The sequence below is a fragment of the Lepidochelys olivacea genome, assembly GCF_965140295.1.
Source record: "Lepidochelys olivacea isolate rLepOli2 genome assembly, chromosome: 2".
Lineage (NCBI taxonomy): Eukaryota > Metazoa > Chordata > Testudines > Cheloniidae > Lepidochelys > Lepidochelys olivacea.
In genome coordinates, this window is record NC_140412.1 from 239,868,454 (window position 1) to 239,880,974 (window position 12,521).

At 44.1% G+C, this 12,521-nt stretch overlaps 1 protein-coding gene across 8 annotated transcripts in view; it reads left to right on the forward strand.

Moving 5' to 3' along the window:
* Positions 1-12,521, forward strand: part of JCAD (junctional cadherin 5 associated) — a 91,007-nt gene that overhangs the window by 45,304 nt on the left and 33,182 nt on the right. For 2 of the 8 annotated variants that reach the window (XM_084619242.1, XM_084619245.1), the window contains one exon: positions 1,722-1,784. The exons of 3 other annotated variants lie outside the window; for them this stretch is intronic. The gene's annotated coding sequence lies outside the window, so the exon portion shown is untranslated. Of the gene's footprint in view, positions 1-1,721; positions 1,789-12,521 lie in introns of all 8 variants that reach the window. 3 more of the 8 variants (XM_084619243.1, XM_084619248.1, XM_084619244.1) reach the window with 3 other exon arrangements.

Here is a 12,521-nt window from a genome sequence, read left to right on the forward strand (position 1 = left end):
CCTGTGTCTATGCGAGCCCCATTGACTTTAGGGGTGGTCTACCTGCACAGATTAGTTTGCAGGATCCGGGCCTTAAACCTGAAGCTGCAAAGGTTTATTATCAGTCTTAGTGCTGTCTATTATAAGTGCATCCTTTTACACTTTACTCAGTTACCATTGCAAAGAGAAGAAAAAAACTGTTGTTTTTCCATTGGGTGTTAGGCTGAATATTACATTTTAAATTGTCCTAGAACTACAAATTATAGCCCTGATTTGGGCATCGAATCCATCCAATGGACTTTTGTGTATCTGCAGAATCTTTTCTGGATTGGGTTTTTGTTAAGGATTCAGAAAAATTGTTTTTCCATGGTTAGGCGTCCCAGAAGTTAAGACACTTCAGCTCACGCTCTTCAGTAAAAATCTGAGTACAACTGCATGAGCAAGCATTTTGATCCATGTTGTCAGGATACCAAATCTTAGTGACAATGCAATGCGTATCTTGCCTTCTAGCCTAAAGCATTCAGCCACGCTCCTGAGCAGTAGCTGAACCGTTTTCCTTTCTTTGCTTTAAAGGATCTGCATTAAGTCAAAAAAGATATTACCATTTGTTGTTGTTATAAACAGTTACATGGAAAATAATGACCCAACTAAATTCAATTGTTAAAGAGCAGAATGAGCAACTTCTGAACAAATTACTGCAGTACTAATTGGCGAGGAATCTCATGGCTTTTACTCACTTGAGACCTGCTTCTGCCACTGTTGTTGTGTCCACTATTCTCCACAAAGCAGGAGAGTGGGTAGTGACAGGAACACTGGTTCTATTCTTCTTCCCCAATGTACCAGCCTGTGCAGTTGAATTGCCATGGAATAGGGGTTGTAATCTAGAAAGGACCAATAGCAAATTACTATCGCCTGGATCACAGGGTGGGATGGCGAATCTTTGAGGCACAATTCCTTCCCTGCACTGCTCCTTGATGGCCTGGCAGCACACCACTACCTACACAAGGTAGATTGTGAAATCACAGTCTAGCCCATTGTTTCCAGGATGGGGGCCCTAGTTTGTCTCCTCACTTCCTGTAGCATTATTCAAAATTGCTGGCTGTAAAGTGCATTCTCCTGTGCTCAGAAAGTACTAATCCGACTGAATCTGTAGGTTTTAGTCTTTCGAGTGTTAACAGATTACAATAGTATGTTGTTAGATACATAACTTGACTGGCTTTCTCATGACCTAAAGAGCACACAGAAAATAAACAAGGATCTATTGTTCAGTGGGGAAAAGCAAATGTTTTCTGTGTTGCTATCTAATTAAGAAAAGATCATTTTAAAATAATTCTCCTGACTGTCACAGCAATGACGTGGCAAATGCAAACTTGGGTTTTGCCAAAAGCAGATCTGGTTGGAGGGTGATGTATTTCTGAACTTCTCCATCATTTTCGAGCTGCTTATGAGCAGGCTGCAAGGTCCTGCCCAAATCTTCTATTTTAATGAATTTGGCCAGAGTCCATCCTAATTAATCTTGAGGGAGTTAGGGGTGGGAGAGCACAGTATGAAACAATTGTTCTTTTGTAATTTTCTTTTCACATGTGTTGACCCAACCAAGAGCTATGTCTTCAAAATCCTTTGGGTCTCTTGCTGAACCCATTACACCAATTTGTTTGGTTTTAACAGATGTTGTTTTCCCCTTCATGAGTGGAAAGGGTTATCTCACTTGCTAAAACCTTGCTATTGTGCTTTGTTTCAAGAGCCTGTGGACTTGTGGAATGCTGGGGGAAGCTTACTCACTAGGTCCAGCTACAAAGGAAAGGGTAGGTCAGTCTTTCAACAACTTTATACCACCTTTAAGATCCAAACGTAGATATCTGCATAAATTGATGGGATCTTTTAACACCTACAGCAGGAATAACCTAAGTATGTCTCTGTGCAATATATTGCTGATTATAGTAGACAGCAAAAGATTACAGCAGCATGTACATTGCCCAAGTAGTTCATGATTAGAACATTATTGAAATTTGTCCGTGGTCACTCAGACAATATTAGATGGGAAGTATGTTTATAGTATTAACTATACTGGCCCAACTTTTCAAAAGTGGCCATTAATTTTGCATGCAAAATTAGTCGTATATCTTAAAGTTGGCATCCAAAATTTGTGGCCATTTTTGAAAATTTGGGACAGTCCCTCTTCTACTGATTGGCTATCACTTGCCTATTCAGTCTCTAATGGCTTGTCTACACTAAAAAGATTTGCCATTTTAAGTACACCAGTGCAGTTAAAATAACAAACCCTTCCCTAGTGTGGATGCAGGTGTACTAGTATAGTTTTTATTCTAGTTTGGGAAGATGAATAATCTGTATTGGTGTATGGTAGCTTTATACTGGTATAAGTGTCCACCTTAGGGTTAAAATAATCAGGCTAAGCAATATATTATACTGGTATGACTTTTCTTGTGTATTCTTGCCCTTACATTCTGCTTTCCTTACTGTCAAATACCAAATATTAAACTACTTAATGTGGAATTAATAATATTAACAATGTGGAAACTGAGGCAAAGAGGTTTCAACTGACCCACGGCCACACAGTGTATCAGTGACATCCCCTAAATTAGAATTTAGGATTCTCAGTCTTATCCTTATTCCACTGGACCACGATACCGCTAAAATATTACTTTGGTGTTTAAGTTCTTGCAGCGTATTTCCAACAACAACAAAAGCCCTACTGTGAATATATGGTAGGACACAGACTAGAGAGGAAGATGGGGTTGGACATCTATGGTACAAGTATAGATCTGGGGGGCAGTCCAGAAGAGGGACATTGATTCCACATAAAAGTATGCTAACGGGAGGCAAGAGAGGCTGGAAACATGTGAAAGTGAGTGAGCAAACCAGACAAAGATGTGCTCAGAGTCTGTTTACTCCGGCAAACATGATCTTTATGGAGGTGTCTGAAAGGAGGGGAGGCAGGCCAGCCCTGCGGAGCCCCCACAACAAGCCACTGTCTGCATTTGTGAGAAGGGGAAAGTGTGTGTGTGTGTTTGTTTTCTTGAAACCTGGCCTGAATGGCTGGCTGGCCCTGCTGTGATTAGGAGAATGCTCATGTGTGTAATCCTTTTGATCATGGAGCCCAAGCTTTATAACCAATGTCCCTGTCATCTCAAAGAAGTCCAGCTCTGTGATGGATCGCTTTATTAAAACATTTCTTACTCCATACAATTAAATACAATTGGCCAAGTGATCTTCTCTGTGTTTTTTGCCCAAACTGAGAGCTTTTTCTCCTGGTTAGAAAAAAAAAAATCCACATAGTTTAGTGTAGGAACAATTTATTGGGGTTTGCATGTAGGTATTTAAAGAGGAACTGTTGGCTCTCAAGGACTTAATTTTAAGAGTCAAGAAATGTAAGTTCCCTTTGTTTTGTTCCAACAGAGCTCTGACAGATTTTACCCATGGAAAGCGGCTTGAACAGCATGAGAAAATGTGTTTTCAAACTGAGACACGTGTTCTTTTGTAGGTGGGTTTTTTTGCGGGGGGAGGGTGGTGGAGGGAAGGGAGTTGGCTGTTTACTTTTTGTTTAATAAAATACTTTACTATTTATTACAGCAGTAGAACTGTCAGGAAATACTTCTACCACACACTGCCAACTCCTCTAGGAACCTGTTACATCTTCCCTATGGAATGTCAGCGAACAGTGTTTAAAAATCGCTCCTTCTTTATTAAAGAGAAACCAGAAAAAAGAAAAACCCCTTGGCCTGTTTTCAGACTACTAATGTGGTGCTTTGTGATCAGTGGCAGCAAGCTCTCGACATTCTGAAAACCAGCTCTTTGGAGCTGATCAGAATGGTGAATATTCAAAGATTCCCCCTCTGCCTTTGTGTTTACCTTATCTGGATTTGTGCATGCTACAATAAAAGAGCACTTATCCAGTGCTCTAGCACCCTGGGCAAACTTTTTTAAATACTGTACACAAAATAACTAACCAGACGCAGATCTATTCCCCCAGGCTACCCAGCAGCAACATATATACCAGAGATATGGCTCAACTCTCAATGCACATTCAGCTCCCACCAGAGTCCCACATCACCACAAACAGCCCTCTCCAGCACCTGTCTCCTCATGATCACGGGAGGAAAGCTTTGCTGCATGCCCTGAAGGCTAGCAAACTCAGGCTGTTACAGACCCGGGCAGAAGCCATTCCCAAACGTCTGGGGCTCCAGTGGAGAATGCCCTGGCAAGCCACTCCCTTGCTGTTCTAACAAGGCTTCAGCTCAGGTGCCTCCACTGACCACCACTGTGTCAATATGTTGCGGGGCAAGAGTCACTCTCTGAAATATGCTATTTCGTCTCTATCTGGTCAGATTTTTTCCTTTTATTTTTTTGCCCCCACTTCCAAACTTTCTTGGGAGCCATATTGTGCCTAATAATAATACATTATGGCACATCTGATTAATTTCATTGGGGAGTTCTGCTCAGAAATTGATGGTAAAATATGGACCATGATTTTCAGTGAATGTGAACATATACACTTTTTGCTTTCTCCTTGGGAAAAATGTACACTCTCTGCTGTCCGCAGTGAAGGTTAAATGCAAAATTCACAGGTTTGTATCTTCTTGTGAGCTGAATTAGAGAGATGTGCATGCCTGGGAGCACACAGGGTCCCAAACTCTCCTAATAGCCTTGTGCTGATGGGTGTCTGTGATCTGACACCAACCACCTGATTCAGAATATTTCATTTCAACAAAACAATAAAATGAATTTGGTCACTTCCTTGTCCTGAAGCATTTAGTTTAATTGGATTTTTCACTTTAAAAGAGGATTAAATGGTCAAGGTAAAAACCAGATCCTATTTAAAATGTATGTTTTTAATACACTGTCTGCTACATAAAAGAAAAGGAGTGAGAAATAGAAGAGGTTAAAACACCAAAGATAGCACTGCCCATTATTAAAGTTTCCAAACACTTCCCATATAGGTTTCAGAGTAGCAGCCGTGTTAGTCTGTATTCGCAAAAAGAAAAGGAGGACTTGTGGCACCTTAGAGACTAACCGATTTATTAGAGCATAAGCTTTCGTGAGCTACAGCTCACTTCCTCAGATGCATATCGTGGAAACTGCAGCAGGCTTTATATATACACAGAGAATATGAAACAATACCTATTCCCACCCCACTGTCCTGCTGGTAATAGCTTATCTAAAGTGATTTCCAGCACAAATCCAGGTTTTCTCACCCTCCACCCCCCCACACAAATTCACTCTCCTGCTGGTGATAGCCCATCCAAAGTGACAACTCTTTACACAATGTGCATGACAATCAAGCTGGGCTATTTCCTGCATAAATCCAGGTTCTCACATCCCCCCCACCCCCATACACACACAAACTCACTCTCCTGCTGGTAATAGCTCATCCAAACTGACCACTCTTCAAGTTAAAATCCAAGTTAAACCAGAACATCTGGGGGGGGGGGGGGGTAGGAAAAAACAAGAGGAAACAGGCTACCTTGCATAATGACTTAGCCACTCCAAGTCTCTATTTAAGCCTAAATTAATAGTATCCAATTTGCAAATGAATTCCAATTCAGCAGTTTCTTGCTGGAGTCTGGATTTGAAGTTTTTTTGTTTTAAGATAGCGACCTTCATGTCTGTGATCGCGTGACCAGAGAGATTGAAGTGTTCTCCGACTGGTTTATGAATGTTATAATTCTTGACATCTGATTTGTGTCCATTTATTCTTTTACGTAGAGACTGTCCAGTTTGACCAATGTACATGGCAGAGGGGCATTGCTGGCACATGATGGCATATATCACATTGGTGGATGTGCAGGTGAACGAGCCTCTGATAGTGTGGCTGATGTTATTAGGCCCTGTGATGGTGTCCCCTGAATAGATATGTGGGCACAGTTGGCAACGGGCTTTGTTGCAAGGATAAGTTCCTGGGTTAGTGGTTCTGTTGTGTGGTATGTGGTTGTTGGTGAGTATTTGCTTCAGGTTGCGGGGCTGTCTGTAGGCAAGGACTGGCCTGTCTCCCAAGATTTGTGAGAGTGTTGGGTCATCCTTTAGGATAGGTTGTAGATCCTTAATAATGCGTTGGAGGGGTTTTAGTTGGGGGCTGAAGGTGACGGCTAGTGGCGTTCTGTTATTTTCTTTGTTAGGCCTGTCCTGTAGTAGGTAACTTCTGGGAACTCTTCTGGCTCTATCAATCTGTTTCTTTACTTCTGCAGGTGGGTATTGTAGTTGTAAGAAAGCTTGACAGAGTTCTTGTAGGTGTTTGTCTCTGTCTGAGGGGTTGGAGCAAATGCGGTTGTATCGCAGAGCTTGGCTGTAGACGATGGATCGTGTGGTGTGGTCAGGGTGAAAGCTGGAGGCATGCAGGTAGGAATAGCGGTCAGTAGGTTTCCGGTATAGGGTGGTGTTTATGTGACCATTGTTTATTAGCACTGTAGTGTCCAGGAAGTGGATCTCTTGTGTGGACTGGACCAGGCTGAGGTTGGTGGTGGGATGGAAATTGTTGAAATCATGGTGGAATTCCTCAAGGGCTTCTTTTCCATGGGTCCAGATGATGAAGATGTCATCAATATAGCGCAAGTAGAGTAGGGGCTTTAGGGGACGAGAGCTGAGGAAGCGTTGTTCTAAATCAGCCATAAAAATGTTGGCATACTGTGGGGCCATGCGGGTACCCATAGCAGTGCCGCTGATCTGAAGGTATACATTGTCCCCAAATGTGAAATAGTTATGGGTAAGGACAAAGTCACAAAGTTCAGCCACCAGGTTAGCCGTGACATTATCGGGGATAGTGTTCTTGACGGCTTGTAGTCCATCTTTGTGTGGAATGTTGGTGTAGAGGGCTTCTACATCCATAGTGGCCAGGATGGTGTTATCAGGAAGATCACCGATGGATTGTAGTTTCCTCAGGAAGTCAGTGGTGTCTCGAAGGTAGCTGGGAGTGCTGGTAGCGTAGGGCCTGAGGAGGGAGTCTACATAGCCAGACAATCCTGCTGTCAGGGTGCCAATGCCTGAGATGATGGGGCGCCCAGGATTTCCAGGTTTATGGATCTTGGGTAGTAGATAGAATATCCCAGGTCGGGGTTCCAGGGGTGTGTCTGTGCGGATTTGATCTTGTGCTTTTTCAGGAAGTTTCTTGAGCAAATGCTGTAGTTGCTTTTGGTAACTCTCAGTGGGATCAGAGGGTAATGGCTTGTAGAAACTCGTGTTGGAGAGCTGCCGAGCAGCCTCTTGTTCATATTCCGACCTATTCATGACGACAACAGCACCTCCTTTGTCAGCCTTCCCATATAAGATCCCATTTTCAGTTGCTTATAATTTTGCCAAACTTTAGGCATCTGAGTTGAAATTTCCCATGCTGAGTGTGAGCTGCAGGATGAATTTCTTTTGAAAATTTCAGCTAAAAGAGGTTATCTGTTTCTGAGAACAAGGCTGGGACAAATACATTGTTTTGTTCTTCCTGAAAATAAAAAATCTCACAGCCTTTTCATTCATTGAGAAGCTCGAGTGCACCTGTGTTTTGGATCAGCAACTTGAAATTTATCAGGGCTGTGGCCTGTGTGTGTCAGGAATATATGCTTTTTGCCATGCCTGTGAAAATCCACCCCATTAGCATACTTTATGTGGAATCAATGTCCCTCTTCTGGACTGCCCCCCGGATCTATACTTGTACCATATATACCCAATCCCATCTTCCTCTCTTGTCTGCATCCTACCATATATTCACAGCAGGGTTGTGATGGTGGTTGCTGTTAATACGCTGGAAGAACTTAAAGACCAGAGTAATATTTTAGAGTTATTGTGGTCCATTGGAGTAAGCATGAAATTGAGATTCAGGCATCCTAAATTCTAATTCAGGATGTGTCACTGACACACTGTGTGGCCATGGGTCAGTCAAAACTTTTGCCTCCGCTTCCATATTGTTAATATTATTCATTCCACATTGAATAGTTCTGTGGCCTGCAATGTGCAGGAGGTCAGACTAGATGCTCATGATGGTTTCTTCTGACCTTAAAGACTGAGTTTATGAGGATGCTGTCTGAGTGAAATGTAGAGGCAACAAAAGCTGAACTGGGATAGAGGATGAAGAGGAGGAGATTGGGAGAAGGAGTCTGCTGAGACTAGGACTGGAGCAGGAGAGGAAAACTGTGATGGAGCACAATGGGGGAGACTGGTACTGGATGGGCAAGGAGACTGGGAACTGAGGAGTGAGGGGGATGCTGAGACTGGTCGGGCAGAGAAGCTGGGACTGGGAGCTGGAGGATGAGGGAGAGGAGACTGGGGCTGTTTGGCAACTGGTAGCCAGGGGGAGACTGGGACTGTGAACCAGTGAGGGAAATGAGGGGTGAACTGGAAGTCAGTTCCCTGGTTGGTGAGAAGGGGCCTCGGCCACTGATGAGATGGTGAGGGGAGGAGGGGAGACTGGGCCTGGCTGGACAAGGAAACTGGGACAAAGAGACAGGAAGTGGGGATCCTGGACAAGAGGAGAGGGTGAGAAAAGACTGAGGTTGGATGAAGAGCCCAGTGGCCAATTAGCCACTGGGCCGATGGGGCCCGTGCCAGCGGCCTCAGCCAATTGGGGTGCCCTGGAAAAATGAGTGCCCCTGCGCCTTGAACCCATTCTCTGGCAGGAGCACTGGGTGGGGTGGAGTGAGCCCCTATGCCCTGGCCAGATTTCTCTGGCAGGAGTGCAGGGGTTGGAGGGACTGCAGGTGGAAGGGGCCCCCACTTGCTGTGGCCCAGGGCCCCACAAAACCATAATCCGCCTCTGGAAGAGCCCAGAGAGGCAGACTGGGACTGAGAGGCAGTGAGGGGCAGATCAGACCAGGAGCCAGAAGAGGGGCAATGGAACTAGCTGGGCAAGGAGACTCACACAGGAAAATAAGAGCAAAAAAAAAATCACCTGTGGGTGAATGCTTTGTAAAAAGTGATCACTCTACAGCACTCCTCATCCTCAAAGGAAACTTGCACAACACTTTCTCAAGACGAGCCTGGGAGCTTAGATTCATTACTCTGCTAGACACTAAAACTCATGGACAGAACAGAGATATTGGATTTATGGCTTATTACAACAATCACTAACTCCCTCTTTTTGTCCTATGATTGCAGAAGTGTTAACGGATCACTCTACCTCGAATGGTCCCTTACAATATGTGCTAACTACTTATGCTAAACAATCTGTTCCACGTTGTATTTAGCTGTGATGCTGGGAGTTCCTTTCCCACATCTGACGAAGAGCTCTGTGTAGCTCAAAATCTTGTCTCTGTCACCAATGAAATTTGGTCGGGTAAAAGATATTACCTCACCCACCTTGTCTCTCTAAAGAATTAGACAAGTCACTTAAACCAAACTTTTCACAGGTGGTCACTATAGTGTGTTCCTCATTTTCTGGGTGTCTGACTTGAGACCCTGAGGTCTGATTTGCAGAAGTTCTGAGCACTCAGAACTGCAGCTGAAGTCATTGGGAGCTGTGCGTGAACATGTAACATAGCAGGGGGTTGCTACTCATTAAGGGTCCACTTTACAGAGATGCTGGGCATGGCACCTCCCACTGGCTTCAATTAGAGTTGTCAGTGCTCAGCACTTCTGCAGCTCAGGCTCTATGTTGAGAACAAGAGAACACATATCAAAGACTCGGATGATGAGATAAAGCATACACTGTGCAGGACTCTCCAGTGCTGCCACCTTGCTTAGGTGCAGTCATTCAATTCATAGTATGAACAATGCTTCTAGACACTCAGTAGGTCCAGCATATGCATCTTTCTGTTCTTTCAATGATATTGCACCATGGTATCAATATCATTTATCTTCTCTCGCCCTTCAGGCAAGAATGACCATTCTTTCTTTTTAAAGCTAAGGAAACGTTAAGGGCCCAAGACAAATGCACAAACAAAGCATTTTGGTGTTTGATAATACACAACAAGGAACTCTTTTAATGTTCCCCTCCAGGGGTTCCATTGTATCCAAGTACTGGAGATTTTAATCCTTAACTATGCTTTTGTTTGTGTGTGTGTGTTCTAATGCAGATTTTTCATGGTTGAATGCACACTTGTTTCTTTGTCTCTGATCATCGTAGGTTAGAGGTAGCCAAAGAAAGTTTGACCCATGTTTCCACTGCACTAGAGTTGGACCAGCTGACTTTGACAAGTCGGAAACACTGGTGAGATAACAGGCATCCTCAGGAAGCAAAACCTATCAGGACACGGTGATGTCGTTGGCAAACAAACCAAATGAGCTCTGGGAAAACAAACTGTTTTCCAGCATTGTTGATCTTACCTCAAATTAGAAACTCTGCACATCCACTTTCTGGCCCAGTTTGAGAGAGTCGTTCGAAGAGAGCAATAGTTCAAGTCTCTACTCCCCTTCCCCTCCCCATGGGGCACTTTATTTTGCTGTCATTTGCTTTTTAATATACACAGTTTTCATTTGTTCCTCAACCAGAACTTAGCAGGATAATAAACCAGGACTGTGTATTCATGGTCCATGGGCACTAAGTTACCCTTGTGTGCGCCAAATAGAAATCAACGTGTTCAGGCAACACGTGGAGAGCTCAGTGTTTGAGGTCTTGTTTTAAATACTTTTTTGCTTCAAGAAGCCATTTTGGGGATGAAATAATGCAAGATCTTATCTTCTTACAGTATTTCCGCAATCCAGGAACTATAATGTTGTGAGAGGACTAGATCTTGCATTTCCATCTTGTAAGATGACTGCTTAGTGCCTGTGGAAAACCATGCAAATATTAGAACCTACATACACTTCTGTAACAAATCACATTTGAAGACCCAAGGAAAAGTTTTACAAAAGTCCAATCCCATTTTCAAAAGGGATTTAGGCACTTAGGATTCTGTTTCCTTGGAAGTCAGTGTGATTTAGGCTTCTAAGTCACTTACTGCTTTTGAAGATGTTACCTCTGAACTAATTTTACTTGTTCATCTTTTTTAGGGAAGACCTACATCCCGGTAGGGAAGAAAGTGAATTTTTTCTTTTTGAAAAGGGATGGCTGGAAATCCAATCTCCCTATCAGATAGTCTTGTAAATTTGACTTTAATCAAAAGTCTATTGCTTAGCAAACTAAAGAGATGTAAAATCAACACACAGCTGAAGATAATGTGGGAAACTCAGTTTTAGGGCTTCTCTGCAGGTGAAAGTTGTGTTAGATTTAACTTGAGTTGTGTTTTTTTTTTTTTCCTGGATAAACTGCCTTATGTCTACACCCAGTTTTTTTGTTTTGGGTTATCTGGTGTCTCAACCATATTAATCCATTTTGAAAGTGAGTTTACTGACATTCAGGATGGAGGCATCTCCATTTGGAATCAAGTTTTCTGCCTCTGGTAGTCCTCCTACTGCTATCCCACACTACTTTTCTGCAGGAGTGGCAGAAGCACCTTAAAAGTGTGTGTGTGTTTGGGGGGCGGGTCATAGGCACCCAAACCATGGCCCTGCCCCTGCACTGCCCCTTCCCCCAAGACCCTGCCCCAGTACTGCCTTTCCTCCCAAAGCCTTGCTCCCGCACTGCCTGTTCCCCCTAATACTCCACCCCCTGCTCGCTCCTCTCTGCCTCTCCTCCCGTTGCTCACCCTTATGGCCAGTAAAAAGTGACTTTTAAAAGTGGGGGGGCATGGCCCCCTGACCCTACCCCCGCCCATTCTCGCACCTCTGCTTTGCTGCCTATCTGGGACAGCCTATCTGTTTACCTGTGTGCCCTCTGGTGCCTACTTGACTGGAAGTCACCAGCCTGTTTCCATGCCAGATGGTGTTCTTTGCGATTCTCACTCATGGTATCCGAGAGTGGGGCATGAGCGGTCATGTGGTTAGAGCAGGAGAATTGAAGCTGAGGTTACCTGGAGTAAGGCAAGGAGCAGGGCTGGAACAAGGTGGGGCAAGTCTGGGAACATGCAGGCACAGGAGCTATCCCGGTGGGTGAATGCTCTGAGCATTCTGCTGCTGCTGGGCTCAAGAGCTGGTCTGCTGACTCTTCCGTTAGGCGGTGTAGCCAATTGGGCAGCCTACTACAGGCCTGTTGCATTCATTAGGTTACGTGGAGACTGGCTCTGCTGTAGGCCCTGATCCCTGACACATGGCAAGCTCACACACCAGAGTCACATACTGCACTACACCAAGCCAATAGCAGCCGTGTCCCATGCTTCAGGGTGGTCCCATGCTGAGGTTCTGGACTTCATTGCCCTCTGGGAAGAGGAAGCACTCCAGTTTCATCTTAACAGCACTTATCAGAATGCCAAGACACCCAAGATAATATCTACAGGAAAAGCTGGATGAGCTTGAAGACTAGAGGGACAGAAATGGGATGAAATTCAACAGTGTGAAGTGCAAGGTCATGCACGTACAGTCTAATAAGAATTTTAGCTACAAGCTGGGAGCTTGTCAGTTGCAAGTGGCAGAGGAAGAAAGAGACCAGGGCATGTGGTTTGATCACAGTTTGACTATGAGCCACTAGTGTGGTGTGGCTGTGAAAAAGCCAAATGCGATCCTAGGATGTATTAAGCAAGGCATTTCCAGCAGAGACAGAGAAGTATTAATGCCATCGTACAAGATACTGG